The sequence below is a fragment of the Acanthopagrus latus genome, chromosome 4 (assembly GCF_904848185.1).
Source record: "Acanthopagrus latus isolate v.2019 chromosome 4, fAcaLat1.1, whole genome shotgun sequence".
Lineage (NCBI taxonomy): Eukaryota > Metazoa > Chordata > Actinopteri > Spariformes > Sparidae > Acanthopagrus > Acanthopagrus latus.
The window spans coordinates 27,222,001-27,238,964 of NC_051042.1; the positions used below are offsets into that span (position 1 = coordinate 27,222,001).

The 16,964-nt window shown below is 42.7% G+C and overlaps 1 protein-coding gene across 1 annotated transcript in view; it reads left to right on the forward strand.

Moving 5' to 3' along the window:
• Positions 1-182: 182 nt before the first annotated feature.
• Positions 183-16,964, forward strand: part of LOC119018622 (MAM domain-containing glycosylphosphatidylinositol anchor protein 1) — a 211,433-nt gene continuing 194,651 nt past the window's right edge. Inside the window, exons 1-8 of the mRNA XM_037096435.1 lie at positions 183-288; positions 1,598-1,654; positions 2,305-2,490; positions 2,599-2,746; positions 9,885-9,966; positions 10,445-10,529; positions 13,711-13,781; positions 14,323-14,482. The gene's annotated coding sequence lies outside the window, so the exon portion shown is untranslated. The remainder of the gene's footprint in view (positions 289-1,597; positions 1,655-2,304; positions 2,491-2,598; positions 2,747-9,884; positions 9,967-10,444; positions 10,530-13,710; positions 13,782-14,322; positions 14,483-16,964) is intronic.

A 16,964-nucleotide genomic window follows, 5' to 3' on the forward strand; every position in this document is an offset into this window, starting at 1 on the left:
GGAGTTATCGTCAGCTCGAAAAGCGCGCCTGTTATTACATCCGATATATCACCTCCACTTAAGTGTAGGTGACGTTCCTCCCTCAGTATGGACAGAGGATGTCAGATAATACGGCAGATTTTGAATAAGGAGTATTACACTTCAGATGTGTCATAATTTAGCCGTGAATGGAGTGCACCAGCAAAAGATTGTGTGACTAAAATTTCACTTTAATCTACTAGAGAGGCACACGTGTTATCTCCCCGGGAACGCAGAGAGAGAAACCATCACAAAGCGGCTTCAGAGACAGTGAGTCAGGACATTTCGAGGCGACGTGTAGTTTGAATTGTCTGCTTTATTAAATCATATCCAAAAATCTGTGGTGGAGAGAGAGAGAGAGTGAGAAATTACTCTGTTTTGTTCGAGGCAGCGATAGAGCAGGAAGAGTTCCTGCGTTAATACCAGTTACAGTCGTTTCCTCTATTCTGGGTGATAACAGGCTCAAGTATGTATATGTCTATGTAAAAGTTCCCAAATGTTGTTTTTATCGAATGTTTTTAGATTAAAGCTGCTGTAAGTGATGGATTTTTTATTACAATAAGTCTAGCTGAGCACTGAGAGGAGGGGAGGGGATCGCTAACTGCAAAATGGACAGGAAGTTGGTTTAAAGAAGGAGCGAATGGATATTTTTTTGATGATGTCAAAGAGGGTCACTCAGAGTAGTACGACCATAGAGAATCAACAGCTAACTCTGGAATCCACCCCAGGAGTTGGTAGAGGCCAAACACAAAGCTAGAATGTAGAATGAATCTGAATCAGGTATGAGGTTCCTCTGTATCTTTTGTATGCTTGATATTCTCCACATCAGCTCATTTACTGGTTTTGTGCCAACAAACGCAACAAAATAAGACACAGAGTACACATTTTAAAGAAAAAAACTCACCTCAAATTGAAAATTTCAGTCGTCTGCTCACCCCCATGCTGATGGAAAGTCCAGCAGACATTGAAACTTTCTCCTGAACAACTGCAAAATTAGGTGAGGACAACTAGAAAAAAAGCACAAAACGGTTCCACACAGCTCAAGTCCCAGGAAGCCCCGAGGTCCCAGTTGATCTGAGATTAGACCCCGTCTTGACCAGGTGGACAGGCTTGAACCACATAATCGATTGGTTTTACACATGAGTTTGGGGATTGAGTTTGAGAGAAAACTGTTGTCCCCCATTTTTTTGACCTCCCCTTTTTTGGCATTTCACCGCTGAAACTGTTATTGTACTATATCACTGCATTATATCTGTGTTATTTTAGGTATTTCTTTTAATATTCTTGGTGTTTAACTCCACCCAAAGACACATGAGGCTTAAGCCCTGCTCATACCATAGCTAATGACTCCAGCACCAACTCATTACCACCCCACCATCTCTACCTACCACACACTGACTGTGTGCTGCAGGGGCCTCAAGCAGGCGTGCTGCTGACATTTGGTCGGGTTTAAGAGGAAATTAGCAGCGACGGTGGAAGATCTGGTCCCAGTGTGGACATTATTGTCAGTTGGAGTTTTTTTTTTTTTTTTTTTGAATGTGACCTTTAAGGAAGACGCTGACTGCACACTTCTTTTCAGTTACTGGACCAGTGGAGAGGAAGAGACTTCATTGAAGAAATACTGATGAACTGGGAGGTCGGTAGCACAGTGACAGGGCCTATAATAGATGAGGGTCCAAGTGATAAGATCAGTTTCATTAGACTGTGTTGATCCCAAACGTGTAATATGTTACATTTCTCCATTGAAACGACTAAACCTTTGTTATAGTTTTTGTTGATTTGTATACATCAGCCAAAATGATGTTTGCACCAATCAAAAGTCATCTGTAATTTTATTCAAGGTAACAATGCGTTTCAGAGAGTAAGGATGGAAGTCGAGCGTGACTGAAGACAGCATGGATAAAACTTTAATATATATTCTGCCGGAGTCACATTGATACATTTTTTATTCACTATGGCGGTTGTTTAACGATGAAGACAACAACTCCCATGAGCCAGTGCTACTTACATCTTTTGTTTAGTTTTGATCAAGAGACCCCTAGTAGCACAGCAGGTAATGTTTAAAACTTACCTGCTGTGATTGCTGTATGATTTAATGCTTTGATGCGTAGCTTCTGCCGCTAGCGAGCAATCTATCAAACCAAAAACAAAAAAATCCACTGAGCGCCTAGAGCCATTTTCCCCACTGTTTTAAAGGAGGCGTCTGTTAAACTGTTGACATAACATCAAGAACTGCAAACAAGATTGATTGTGAGTCTTTATATTACGATTTTTTGATCCATGGAGGTTTCATAATTGTAAAACTTCCGATAAGCTGAGATACGCAATTTAAAAGTCTGTGACACAAGTCTGCGGGCCGAGTGGAAACTAGCAGGCGAGGCCAGAGGAGGAAAACTCAGCTGTGCATCGCCAAGGAGTCGCATAACCAGGAAGCAAACACAGAAACGGCAAACTTTTATGGCGACTTGCTGGGTGAGTGGTGCCGTCTTTCCATCTAGTATCTAGTTCTTTTATATTCTATGAAATAAACAACTGGAGTCATTTCAGATACTGTCCTGATCTGGCACTGTTTACCAACAGGAGGAGAGGGCAGAGATTACTTTTAAACTTTTGGGACTAAAAAGCAGATTGATCTTCCTGTTTATCAACCTGACTGCAGCAGCAATCCTTGGACCTGACTGAATCTGGAGGGGAAACCTACTTCACTTGATGAACAGGAAGTGAAAGGGTATGAATTTAACACACACACACAGACAGACACACGCGCGCCCTCGTCGCTTGCTAATGTTAGCTCTCGGCTAGCGTACGGTAAATGAAACTGTCTGCTTGGGGCACGAGTAACGCAGATAAAACACAAACATTCCTGCCATCAAAGTCCCTTCACTGTGTGTGTGTATGCCTTTAAACAACCGCCACTTCTATTGAAAATCTCCCTGAAGTGACACAAATGTTCACGGACTAGGTCATGTTTTAAAGTTTTATTCACTTTAAGTTAAGGCTCTTTCACTGGCGTAAAAACCTAATAAAATACACCTTGGGGAGGATTGAGTGGATTTCTCTGGGGTGGAACATTGATGGAAAACATTTGGCAGGTAAGCAACTCAACAAAAAAAAAAAAGATACAATAAAGGTCACATCATTTTTAGACATTTGAATGCAGAATTGCTGCATATCACATATATTTTACTAATGGAAGTATGTCACTTTGCTGTTAACTTTTCTTAGTATAGAGAGATTTTGTGTTCTGGCAGATGAGATTCTCTTCTCCACACTAAATGTCACGGACCAAAGAAACTGAGGGCTTAATGTTCCCCACAGACAGAAACACACTGAAAACAACTTATGGTGCACTAAACTTACCCAACTTATACCAAAAATGGTTCAAACGCCTCTTCATTGTTTGCAGAAATCACGAAAGCTCTCCCTTCCAACCTTTAGTGTTTCCTTTGCAACATTTTCGGCTGATCAATCTTGTACGTAGCGCATTGATTTTACATTAGACCTCTTTGAGATAAAGCCACAGAGTAAACAACACATTGTCATGTTTTAATTACTTGCACTAAGAAACCATCAACATCGAATGTTCCGTGTCTATTTTTCATTCCCCAACAGGTCCGCAGCCCCAAACAGCGCTTTCCTTATTAATGTGAAGTCATCGTTAGCTGTGTTTCCCTCTAAAGCCTCCATTATTCGGCTGCCTGGGTGGCCGCCGCTATTGATTTCCTGTTTCTCAACTCTCTAAACAGAAGCCAAACTGGGCAGCTTGTATGGATCTCCTCTCTCTCTCTCTCTCTCTCTCTCTCTCTCAGCCTCTCCCTGCTCATCCTTCTTACATATCCTTCGTCTTTCTAACCGTTATCTCTCAACTGTTGCCTTTTTAGCACTCCTCCCCTTTCTTACTCATTGGTTTAACGTTCGGCTCTACTTCTGCGGCTGGTCAGCTTGGTGTGTTTCCAAGGCCCAGAGGTTCAAAGAAAAAGTTCAGTCCAATTTGGACTGAAGAAGAAGCTTTGACAGCTGCAGCAAAACATACTTCCCACTTCGTGCATCAGTGGATTTAAAGACCGCAATGTTTATTTTGGCAAAATTCCCCCTTTTTACCAACTATCTGGCAACTGATTGGAAGACTTGTAACTGTAACGCATTTCTGTTGTTAGTACTTAGTATAAAATGACACCTCATGTGTTGTCCAGTAAACACTACATGCGTTTACGTGTTTGCACACCTTGCAAAATACAAAATTACAGGGGCACTCCACCAGTTTTACAACCTAAAATCTGTAAATCTGGGGCATCCCATGTGCAGAGGCCTTGTCATCGCTGCAGTGAGCCGTGGTTCGAGTCCGACCTGTGGCCTTTTGCTGTATGTCACATGAGCCAGCTCAGACCACCTAATGTCCGGCGGGTTTGGGATCAGTTAACCTGAAGTGAAGAATTTAGATATTTTTAGATCTTTATTTCTCCCGTGCAGTCAGTTTTTGAAGCACGCACACGTCCACACTTGGGTGCTGCTGCTGCTGCTTCTATCCAGCTGAGTCACAATCCTCTGCTGTTCACACCTGAGCAGAGCAGCTGGAAATGTGGCTCCTCAAGTACACAGACAGCAGCTGAAAGAACAATCAATGTTTTTCAGACATTTTCCCTGCACAGTGCAGAATTCCACCGTATGCCCTTTAATGATAGAAACACAGACAAAAGAAAGATGATCCTTATGCATCAGTGATCACTGATCGAACTGCCACCCATTTCACAATGTCAGGACTGGGTGACATCATTTGGTCATTGGATGATCACATCTTTAGCCTGTAAGTGCAGCTTTTGGGGTGACTGAGCTGTCAGAAGCTTGACAAAAGTGACGCTCTGTCTAACATGTACCGTAATCTGGAATTTTACTAGCAGAACCTACTGGTGTCATTTGTCTATCTTTCTCTGTCAGTTTTTTTTCTTTTCCAAAACCTAACTTGTTTTATAGCATTTAGCATTTAAAAGAATCTTTAATGCTGCTGGTAACTGACACTTGTAATTGCTGGAGACACCAATGGGAGGCAGTGAAGGGAGGGGTACGGCTGCAAAAGCATTTTTGTGAAAGCAATCATCTGCATAAGTTGTGACCACCACTCATTGTGTATTCAGTCACATTCACATAGTTTTTTTCATCCACCTGTTCAGTAATAATGACAACGAAAAGTGATAGAGTGATATACATTAACTCTCGCCTCTTATTCCGGCTCTGTTGTTGAATGATATTGGCTAAGCGAAACGCATATTTCTTGATTTCTTCAGAGAGGTGGTTGTACGTTGCGTGGCCTCAAATCCACACGACTTCAGTCAACGGTGTCTAAAAGTCCCACCGCCCCACCAGAAAAGACAAAAAATAAATAAATCCTTTGCATGTTAGCGTGTCTGGTCTTTCCTCAGACGGCGCTTGTGATCCATTCCCATAAATGTCAAGCACATCAAGACCCAAAACTCACTGTTCCCACAGGGCTTTAACTTCTGTCTCTCTGTGCTCTCTGTAATGTGGGCGGTTACTTCTTCAGCGCACATTTTTTAAATTAAAAATAATATCACTGAGACAACAGCACAAATTATTGCTCCGCTGGCTGTTTGTTGTTTCATGCCGAGTCACAAGCGTCAAAGCTGTGTGTCTGTGCCACGAGATCTATTAGAAGCTAGCAGCTGAGAGAAAAGAAGCTCTTCACAAGGAAAAAAAAATAAAACTCTCGAGACTTGATGTCCTTGTTTGACGTGGAAGAAAAAAAAGGGAAAAAAAACACAACAAAGCGGTATTCCTACTTTTTGCTCCCTCTTTAGACAGAAGAAGCTGCTCAAGGACTGAATGAGGGAAGCATATAAACCACAACTACTATGCACACACATACTGCTGTGTAACATCAAGAGTCCTTCACTATCAGCTTGATTTAATAGATATACAAACACACACAGATTCATCAGCCAGAGGCGGCCCTTGTGCTCTCTGTCCCAAGTTAGGAGCCAATCCAAGCAGAAAATGGATCTCAGATAACCCATAATCAACCTCAGTATCCACTATGTAAGTGCAGAGAAGTGCACAGAAAAAAAAAAAAAGGAAAGCCGAACTTGAAAATTCATCACACCCTGAAGGAGGCTTGTTCAGCATCGTAGCTTGGTGGACGTTTGTAACACCAAGGCATGCTAATGTGGCGTGACACTGGTGCGGTTTGCCTCCGACACATAGCTTCACGTTGGATGTGAAGGGAGAGAAATTCCCCAGACTCCCTGATAAAATCTCTCAATTTTGTGAGTTGTTGAGATAAAGGGAACTTAAAAACACTTATCAGTTGGTGTCAGTGACGAATTCTAAATGATCTGAGCCTTCTTGTAAATTCGGCAACTGTAATACTTTTGGAGTTATTTATGTCATTGTATAAACAAACACTATGTCCGTTTGTCCCAGTGATATTTGTGTTCATTTGCTATATGGTCAGATCACAAGTGGCCACTTGAGATGCATGTTGAGACGTGTGTTAGGTGCAAAACTGATGGACTCACAGTTGTCAGACTGTGATCAGGTCGCAAAAGATGCATGTTAATTTAAGGGATCTACAGCCTTATATACAGATGTTACATAGAGGAGACAAGTGTATATAACGCACATCTGTCACTTGTCACTGCGGGCTCCAGTCTACAGGTTAGTTCACTTGACTGATTATCCAGAGAATTGAAGGCTTCATGACTGAAGTATTAAAAGTATAAAGTATTCTCATCACGTTTTCTTACCAACTGATGTTTTTTTTTATTTTTGTAATGCCTAAATTAAGGAGGATGCTGCAGCACATCCATGTACTGAACGCACAATTCACGTAATGGTCATAACTGACATGTCATCTAGCGTGTCTTCCGCTGCCTACATGTTACTGGATCATGTGAAGGCACAATATAATACACAATATTGTGCAACCTTGTACAAGTGCCCTTGTGTAAGAGCGTCTGCTCTTTGTGCTTTTGCCTCGAAGGTGTGCATCTACGTGGGTAAATGTCAAATGGGGTGAGGTTTCTTTTTCAGCGCACTGGTTTTGGATTAGCTATTTTATGGTGTTAGCTGTTAAATGTTAAATAGCCTTTAAACTACACCTCAGAGGGTTTACACACTCATACAGGATGAGAGAGGCGCACATGGAGAGAATGGCACAAACACACGGAATGTCTTCCTACCTTCAAGCAGGCACGCACGCATGCACTCACACACACACACCCCAACATACACACACACACACACACACACACACACACACACACACACACACACACACATCCAGTGCTTGTAGGGAAAGTTTGACCACTAATCATCTTGCATAAATTTTTCGAAGCGCTCACACTTGCACACTTAATAGTGACGTGGAGACCATGTGTGTGTCTGCACGTGTGTGTGTGTTCACACTGCCATATATACAATCAAAACATTACACTTTTTTTGGCTTTTCATCCAGACTAGTTTAGTCATTTTTGGAAAATCCAACTCCAATGCTGATTTTCAGGAATTGTACTGCTTGCCACACATCATTGAGAAATGATGTCTATTTTTGTCTTTCCCTGTAGCTGATCACACAGTGCAGGTGTTGTCATTGACATATGTTTCTGTTATCACCTACCTGCACAAGTATTCAAGAATAATTTAAGGTCATAAATAATAAGACCCCGGAAAATCACCTCAGAAATGACTCATCCTCGCCGAATAGGTTACAATTACGAAGCTTCAAGGTTGACAATACAAATGTGCATTGGTAATATCATTTTCAGTGCCGATAACAACCTGGGCAAGAAAGTCCTTTGGCTCATTGTTCCTGATGTGAAGGAGAAAAACACGTGCAGATTCACGTGTTGATCTCTTTCTCTAATATTCATCCATGCGTTGTCACATTGCCGTAATTATTTTTATTTTGTAATTTTTCTTAAATTGAATTACTCCATTACGCACACAGGAATCAGCAAGCGTGCGCTCACACAAGGTCTAATCATTATCTAAATTATGTGTCAATTGTTTGTAATTGCCTTTCGCAATATTGTTTGTGAACTTTCCTACAAATAAAGCTCATTAAGTCGAAAGTGAATTGAAGAAGCAGGAGCGGGGTGGTGGTGGTGGTGGTGGGGTGTCTGAAAGGAGAAGCTCCGCTCGTCTGTCAGGAAACCCTGACAACACAATCTCTCAGACCCCCTCCCACCTCCCTCACAGATTCCATTACCCAAGCGGTGATAAAATTTCCTGATGACACCCAGCACCATCGCATCTGCAAAGGCCCCAGACAGAAACATAAATTCAATGCACCAGTGCCGTATAGTGTCTAATTGCTAATTGTTGTAATATCACATTACAGGCAGCGGGTGCTAACAATTTACAGATGCCCGTGGTGTGTGTGTGTGTGTGTGTGTGTGGAGACCGGATTGAGCTGGGAGGAAGTGGGAAGGCATATTTATTTATCCAGAGTGATCCATGGTATTAGATAAACCCAGTCCAGGTTGGGTTTCAGAGAGGAGCCTGATCGTGCGTGCGTGTGTGCGTGTGTGCATGTGTGTGTGCGTGTGTGTGTGTGTAAAAGAGAGAAACGAAAGATGCACAAAAAATACCATAGATTAGACGTCCAATATATAAGCTTCATGTTAAGTAGCTTGATATTTAAAACACACACACTGTGGTATATGCAAAGCAAATCATCACGAAACCCGACAGCGTTTATGTGTGTGATCCAATTAAAATATACACTTACATACAAAGTCTCATAACGCTTTGATCCTGGGAAAGGTTACTGAGCATATACATTAAAGAAAATCTGGAGGTGCTGAGTTGAAATCACAGTCTTCACTGCAACACCACCATCCTGCTCTTGACTTGGGCGACACGGGGACACCCAAAAATAACACACAACAAACTGATGATCCGAACAAACTGTACTACACTTGTTGTGTTTTCACATAAGTTAGCTCGTGCAATCACTTTCACAGCCATGAGGGGTAGAAGGACCACTCACAGGGCAGTTTACCAAGCCGGGTTTGACTTTGCATTCGGTTGCTCAAGCAGCCCAGTTGCCACAATAAAATGTTGGCACGGTGCATTTTTGCACACCACAAATACATTTGTGATTTTCCAGTGTATCGTATCAATGTTTCTGAAGTGTGCGTGATGACGTGTGCATGAGCTGACTCTTTCGCCCGGAACGAGATGGCGGTGACGAGGAGGCACTGCCACAATATAAAACTGAAGTTAAACAGACAACATGGCTGCTTACCACTAGCGAGGTTTATTGGGATCTGATGTAAACGCTGATGGTTTCATGTTCATATATCTGTTACACCATGCGATCAGCGTTTACTTCATAATGATACTGAAGCAGAAAACTTCTTTTACCAACTAAAAATTTGTAAAGCTTCAACACATCAGATGTACAGTTTCAGTATGTCTGTGGTTTGCAGAAACATTTATTCCGGCAGTTTGCTCAGAGCCATTAACATTACTGCTGAAGTTTCCTGCGGTTTTATTATGGTCATTACCACTATAAAGGCACCGAAATGCCATTTTATTTCCTTTTAGCAAGCCTCTTTACGCGTGGTTTAAATAATCCTCGTGGGTTAATTTGTAGCAGACTGCTGCATTTAGAACTGAACGGATCTTGACCCCTTGGTTCTGAGTTGACATCAGGACTTTCCAATTACTTTTTTTTTTCTACCAGAGAAATGTTTGTTCTCGGTTCTGTTTCTAGCATCATAACCCCTCAGATGTTTGTGTGCAGGAATATCCCCATCCAGAGCACTGGCTCGTATATACTGTAGATGGTAATGAGTACTTTCCTGTTCTTGTTGTTAAACTCAGGGTCCACTTCTTTTCTCTTCTAGTTGTTCAGTCCTGAAACGCCAGTCGTTTGCATCCTGAGTCCTGTGGGAAGGAAGGTTCAGGCAACAGCTGCACTTTTTCCAGGTGAGGTAAAGGTCATCGTTTGGGTCAAATGTTAATCAGTTAGTATTGTCTTGCAGAGATCATCACATCATTTGGCCGTAAAGCAAAAAACACAGAACTATGAATGTTGTCTCTGAACGTTCATACAACAGCATTTTTTTTGCAACTCACCAGATTTGTTAACTCTCACCGTTTCCTCATTATCATCAGCCACATCCAGTCTGCACAACATTACCCTCCCACATGGACTCACTATCGCAAATTACTTGCATATAAACATCATTCCTAGGGGACGGGGGATTGCTTGAATTGCACCAGCTCAAGAAAAGAAGCTGTGTATTTGTTTTTGCCAAAAACTGTTAACAGATGTTTGAAAACCTGGACAACATTGGCAACAACATCACAAAGAATGAATGACTCGTTTAAATTCCAGAAAGTCATTTTTTTTTTTTTTTTTTTTTCACATCTCGTTTTAATTGAGCAATGCTTCATTAATCAGAAAAGGGGGCCGCGCCAATAAAACAAAGGGACCATAAAGCTTGTTGTGACGTACGGATGGATGAGGCGGCGCTGGGTGATCTCTGGTAGGTGTTTTTTTTTTTCATGATTAAAGTTACTTTGGAAAAATTAAATGAACTGCCCAGAAAAATGGAACAACATCATCGCTAGCTGCTGCAGTGTCCTGAGTCTCTCCCTTACTCTCTCTCTCTTTCTCTCACACGCCCGCACACTCCTATGCCTCCATGTTGCTATGTGTGTTGCTACAGTCAGCAGGGAGCGAGAAGCTGCTTTTTAACCGCTAATGGAGAACACCTGACGAGCCTCTGTGCTGCCTTTTTTTAACTTTAAATAGAGGAGTGGAGTGGACGGTCTAGCCTTCGTTGTCTGTTTTTTTTTTTTGTTTGTTTTTTAGAGGACGAAGGCTAGATCTTTCAGGTTGGGAGTGAGGACAGCAGGGGGAAGAGAAGCCGCTGTACTTCAACGCACATCGCTGCAGAATGGAACAAAGTGTGCAGGGTGCTGTCTGTGGCCTCTCATCGGAAAGACACAATAAGACAAAATGCTCACAGTGATAATGAAAGCGTGTGGATGATCAGCTAATGAAGCTGATGGGAATGTAATCAGTTTGGCAGGTATCTGGTCATGAGTTGTACTAATTGCACTGCTAAATAAAGACAGAAGCTACAGTAATTAATAATATTTTGTCCCAGACATGTTCCGTAACAACTGTCCAATGGAAAAAAATATGTACTGCTATGGTGAAGTAGACACCCACGTCTCTTTACAGGGCCGGTTTAAACACTTGTTGCCATGTGCTAATTAGCTATACGGTAAGATGATACGGTATAACAGCTGGCACGGCTATGTCACCAGCGTTTCATTCTAATTGGGTATATTTTTAAGCAGTTATTCCTACTTTTTCTCTCCTGGCGGGTCAACCTAATTACACCATACCATAAGAAATGATAAGTTCTTTATTCAATAAGGTAAAATCTGCATATTTATGTATGAATGCTATGTACAATTTTGCCACCAAATTCCTCAAACATGTCTTGGTGGCATATGTAGCCTCTGTGATTACCACGTGCCTACATATTAGTGCAAAATGTCCATCCTGCTTTCTTGCCGTCATAGAAAGCTTGATAAATTGTATTTGTGTTGCTCTTCCTTAAAAGAGAATATTATATATAATGCTCATTTTCTGGTTCATATTTTTATTTTGGGTTACTATTAGAAAAGGTTTACATGCTTTAATTCTCAAAATACACAATCAGTGTTCTCAAACTGTCCGATGTTCCACCTCTGTCTGAAACGCTCTGTTTAAGTTCCTGTTGCTTTAAGGCCCCCCTCCTGAAATTCTGGTGTCCCCTTATTGGTCAGCTCACACACACCTGACCCAGCACTGATAAGGACGATAGAGCAGCTGTGCTAAATCAATTTTTGAGTGCCAAACTTGCCAAGAGGTGTGCAAATGTGTGACATAGTGATGTGGTGTGATGTCACAAAGTCACAGAATTAAAGGTGAGACTACTGACGAGGCGTTTCAGGAACATTGTTTTCTGTGGGAGAGAAGAACTTCTGTTACCTTCAAAATCTTTTACACGCACATGCACAACAGACAAAAAAATCATAATAAGTCGCTTTTAAAATGTGTTGTCAAATAAAGTGTAACTCTTTGAACAACACACGGACGCCACAGAGCTTCATGTCATCACAATCTTGAAACAAATATTTTACAGGATCATCCTTAAATATAGACCTGCTTCCCAATCTGCAGCAAATTCAGTCTTCACGGATGACTGGCGTTTTGCACGGAGCCAAACTGTTCACCGTCCGAGTGAGGCAAATGAAAGAGTTGTTTGAAAGTAGCACTGTATGTGGTATGTAATTCACCCAGCGGCAGACAATAGCTGCTGTCAGACAGCGTTTGTGGGCTCAACAGGGTCCACATCGTTTACAGGTCAGAGAGAGAAACAGAGAGACTATTAAAGCAGACAACAACTTATTCAAAGCAACACCACTTCCCGATTGGATTCATCTCTCCCTCTCTGCGGTCCTAATTAGAGAGGGAGAGATGTCACACTGTGATTGCGATTGGAAATTGAGACTCTCAGTCGATTCTCATCATTCTCCCATAGCTGATCAACGCCTGAATGGGAAGGTCTCATCTGATGCGTGCTTCTTTATTGTAGCACTCAATTAACACATCCAAGATAAACTCCTGGGTGGTTTAAGATGAGTTGTGTTCGCATTGTCTCTCTACCCTCCGCTTCTGTCTAGTTGATTCTCTTTGTTTCAGGCCTGTTAACACGTTTTCTTTTCTCCACAGTGAATGTCAGATTTTGCTAGGGGGACTTCTTTTTCCTTGAGACGAAGTCAAAACTGTTGTCCTAATGAGAAAATAGATCACATGAGGAAAAATAAGTTATTGACCTGCGAAATGTAACACGTCAGAGGTCGCAAAGGGAGACTCTGTCTCTGGCTTTCCTGGGATGATGTTGGTTGGTTGGTCTGCTACTATATCAGAACCATCTACTCAGCGGGTTGGTGCACATTATGTACAGATGCTCGTAGTTCTGAGGTGATGCATCCAACTGATCCCTGGACCTCTCATCGTTCCATCATGATGTGATGATGATGACATCATGAGTTGGTTTTAAACATCTAGTGCCATCATCAACTTAACATGTCCTTGGCTTTTGACTATTTAATGATAAAATAATCACATTACATTCAGCCTTTGCTACTTTGTGTTTGTGACCGCTGATATTAATCTCTGGGTCTTTTCCACTGGCGTTTATGACCATTGTTCATTGCGTGTCACTAGTAAAAGACACACCTTCAAGCAGATGCAGATCTCTGGCACGCTAGGCTGATGTGCCAATTCAGACTGAGTCAAACCAGGAGAAGGATGTATATGAAAAAGTTCCACTAGTCTGGGTGCTTTCACTGATCTGTAGCTTCACGAGGTGGAGGTGGGTCACACAGCCTTTGGAGGAATACCTCTTCCTGTGAGTCATGAGTTGTATCTTATAAACAGGTTTTGTCCTTTTAACTGCAAGCCCACCACTGCTAACTGTAAATTCAAGGATCCTGCTGGCTTCAGGGTTGGGAGGGTGTTCCGAATGAACACCTCAGCTGAAGACAGGACATCTGGGAAGCTGTGTTCAGATGCAGGGCTAAGCTAGCTGTCGACAGTCAGTAAACACCTCCAGGCTGGCAGCTCACGAACCATAATGCATTGTTTTCTATTTCCTACTGAAGATGCAGAGCGCTGGTGTGGCGGCGATGCAGTCGGAAGGCATCCCAGATGGAGCTGGGACGTAACAAGCGATGTAAGTCTGCTGATGAGTAAAGTGATGCATTATTTATTTTTCAGGAAACACAAACAAAAGCTTGTTGCTAACACATTTTATTCGTCAGTAACACGTTGCAGATGAAAACCTCAGAAAACGTCCAGCGATACAGCAGTCCAGTGTCCGTCTCATCCCCACTTCATAAGACTAATAGAATACTTAATGAGCAGGAGATTAAAAAACTCATTTGGAGCTCAAGTCTGCAGAAGAATGACAACGCTGTGGGTGATAGTATCAACTGGAAGTGCTGAGATTAAAGCCTGTGCCTCAAACCTGCCTCACAACCACATGTCTGGTCAAATCTGCTAAACCAATACTTAAAATCACCACTTATTGGATAATTAATGGGAATCTAACCTAACCATGACCCAGGCAAGCGCAGAATATAGGTTTGAGATTTAATTTGATCCAGGCACATAATGAAAAACGTCTCTCCTCACTTGACCTCCGTTTTCTCTGCACATACCAGAGTCAATTGCATACAGACTCAATATTTGAATTCCCATTATTCCTAAAAAAGGAGCTGTTTCAAGAAAGACATCTTGACTCCAGGCACACCGGCAGCTCCGGCACAGACTATCTGGGAGATAACCTGGCTTTTCTGTGAGGCAACTGACTGTGCGGACGACTATTGCATGGATGCCATCGACTTGACTACCATCGACAGAGTCATTTCAGCGGTGAGTGCGTCTCCACTAGTAACAAAGTAACATGCACACCATTATGCAGTCACACACACACACCGGGAGGGTGGCAACTGCACATCCAAGAGATGGGAATGCACAGACCTAAACTGACTCTTTGTGGCAAAATCATTATTTATTAATGGCCCAGTCGGATTCGCACAAAGCATCTGATGTAGGAAAGCAGCCGCTGTGCTTAAGGGGCATGATGACTTCTCGAGCCGTGACCGAGTTGATACAGCTAGTGGTTTATCTGCGAGGTCAGGAGAGGAGGACCGACATGTCAGTCTGCTGATGATTTTCTGTGCGCATTCTGCTTTGTGGGCACTCTGCCCTTTAGCTGGCTTATCTCAGGATCTGCTGGCTGGCTGGCCAGGCTTTGTGTGAGTGTGTGTGTATGTGTGGATGGCGGCGTTGCATTGGGAGAGATGGATGGAAGAATGCATAGCTAATCGGAATAATTTGTCTCTCTTCTCTCGCACTCTCATGTTCTGCTTGTTACTATGCAGGATGCAAAGAGCTGACCCTCAACACGCCACAGAACAAGGATTATCCCCTCAGGGGTCGACCTCTCCAATTTACTGCCTTTTCTGCTCCTCTTCTGCCCTGCTAACGGGGCCTGTTATGGGGATAGCGAGCGTTAGAAAAGGACCCGTAATTGAAAGGGAGTGTAAAGTGTCGAGTTTGTTGTCAGGGAACAAGGGCAGAGCGGGAGGGCATCAGAGAGAAGGCAGGGGTGAGGGCCCGGGCAGGGAGACATCTGATTGTTTTGGTAGCCTCTGAAGTCCGTGTGGGGAGAAAAAAAAGCAGGAAATTCAAGGAGCCGAAGCTGAAGTGGTTTAAGAATATCTGTGAGTCAGTGCAGCCCTCGCAGAGATCCACCATTCTGCTCTCAACAGCGTCGCACTCCTCCCCTACTTCAAAGACAATCTAATTGGACGGCATCAATATTCTCTTTTCGTCCGCCATTAGGATAACAATAGATGTAACAACAACCAGCTGCTGAGAGAGATGTGACTTTTTTCAGCGTGCGTTCTCTTCATCTTGGTTACACAGCTAATGCAGCCTGAATTCACTAATGCAAAACAAGGGACTACCGCGGTCAATCAATAAAATCACTTGATCTAATGTGGAATTACCACAGTACATTCCACTACACTTACGTCTCTTATCATTATACGAGAATAAAACCCCTCAAAGCCTCAAAGCCTCAGATGGATTGATGTGTTGGTATTTGATATTGACCAGATAATTTACTGAAACCCGCAAAATGGCAGGTCTTACCTATAAGCCTGTCAGGAGGCATGTGACGCTGCTACAAGCACTTGTCTTTGAGACCATGATGGACGATGAATGATAACATTCATCTCAGAGGATTTTTCACCTAACTAAACAGAAACCAACGGCAAGTTCAGTGCAGGAGGATAAGAGTGGACGGGCCCGTCATCACACGATGAGTAGAGTGGAAACCTGAGTCTAGTCGGGTCCACTGGGGTTTGGTCTATGTTTTCTAGCTTGTTGGAAGCATTTAAAAACCATAAGGCCTAAAGGTAATTAAACCCCCCAGCCAGAAGTTTTCAAACTGTGAGCAGGTGAGAGTGACAGGTGTGTTGAAACTAATATTCATGACATGACACTCTGTAAGGACACTCCCACACAGAGTTTGAAAGCCTGCAACTCCCCTCTCTGAAGAAGCCTCTCAGGTGAGAGCTCAAACATCTTCAAGAAACTGAAAAACATCCGGTTGCCTATGATACAGCACCTAGAATTACCATGACCTGGATGACTGAGAAACCTAGTTTGACTTTAAATTTACCAAGGATCACTGTCCAATGTCCATTCATCATCCACTGCAAGTCTTAATAAAACTGAACCGTCATTACAGGAGGCAACTTGTCTGCGAATAACTACGTTTTTAACTTTTCCTTAAAGTAACCTAGTGCAGCCTGGACCAGCACGTCAGATACAGCAGCCCATGGCACTAGTTTGACACTGTGGTTAACCCGGAGGTGTAATTTATTTATGGGGATAAGTTGAGCGTCAAAGTTCAACGCTTAAAACCTCTGACAGAGCTGCCATATTTAGCAAGTTGGGAGTGACAACGAGTTGTCTGCACATCTGGGGGATACATAAACAAGAATTGCTAATGCTAATTCAGAAACCTTCAGAAAGCAATTTGCTGTAATACAAACTAAAATAAGCAGGGCGCAGGTTGTATCCTACAGCCCATTAACACTATACGGGGGTGTTGGGCGAGCGGTAGCTGGTGATTATTTACCTGGAGGTGACTGAAGGCGCTGAAGTCTTCTGCTTACACACCAGCTGTTACTGTCTAAGATTCGTCTCCAACTATAAAATTTCACCTACTCAACAATTTAATCAGAAAAGCAAACACGCCAGGCAGCAGCCGAGCTTGTTCTACTCACCTCACCTGTCTTCTTTCCCGCCAAGCAGAAGCGTGTCCCACAAATACCAGACC